Source organism: Volvox carteri (genome assembly GCF_000143455.1).
Source record: "Volvox carteri f. nagariensis unplaced genomic scaffold VOLCAscaffold_108, whole genome shotgun sequence".
NCBI classification, from domain to species: domain Eukaryota; kingdom Viridiplantae; phylum Chlorophyta; class Chlorophyceae; order Chlamydomonadales; family Volvocaceae; genus Volvox; species Volvox carteri.
Genome location: NW_003307651.1, coordinates 134,261 through 135,061, shown reverse-complemented (window position 1 = coordinate 135,061; position 801 = coordinate 134,261).

Genomic DNA, 801 nt, shown 5'->3' with positions numbered 1-801 from the left:
CAGGGGAAAATAACCCTGGATTGCGATTGTGGCACATCTCTCAACGTGACGATGTGTGACTGTGTGTTCATACACAAAATGGAAGGGATACGAACCAACCCAACCGGAAGCGGAAGCGGGGGGGGGGGACGGGTACAGCGAGGTCATGTACGAACTGCCAATCAAGGACCCAACCCGGCGTCAACCCGACTCTTTCGTAGTGGGGGGGGGAGGGGTTTCGCCCGCACGCGCCCTCCCCCCCTCCGCTCGATCTTCAAAACCACCCCCCCTCCACTGGAGCTCCAGTTACCCACATCTACGACAACAACTACCTCCACCCAGCCCCACCCCACCCCCACCCCACCCCCCCACACTCACCTCCGGCTCGCCCCGTCGCGGCGCCGGTTCGAATTTCTGGAAGGATCGCGACAAGTCATCACTGACCTCCATGATCGCCGCCAAGTTACCTGTTAACATACATATATACATATATACATATATACATACACATACATACAGGTAAACACACGTCAAGGTAGGTTCATGTTTCGTAAGGACTGTTCGGAATGTTTCAAAGTAACCCCTCCCCCCCCACCGCTGTGGTCCACAGCAATAATGTTCTGGTTCTGGAGCCGCTTTCCCGGACACATGGCGGGCACAGACACAAAGTGGGCCGGTGGGAGCTGTCATAGCACCCTGCCGGCCTGATTCGGCAACCAGCAGTGACCGCACTGGGTTACCGGCACTGACATGACGTGACATGACGTGGCACCCCGGGGGGCGGGGGGCCGGACCTGCTGCTGCTACTGCTGCCCTCCCCCT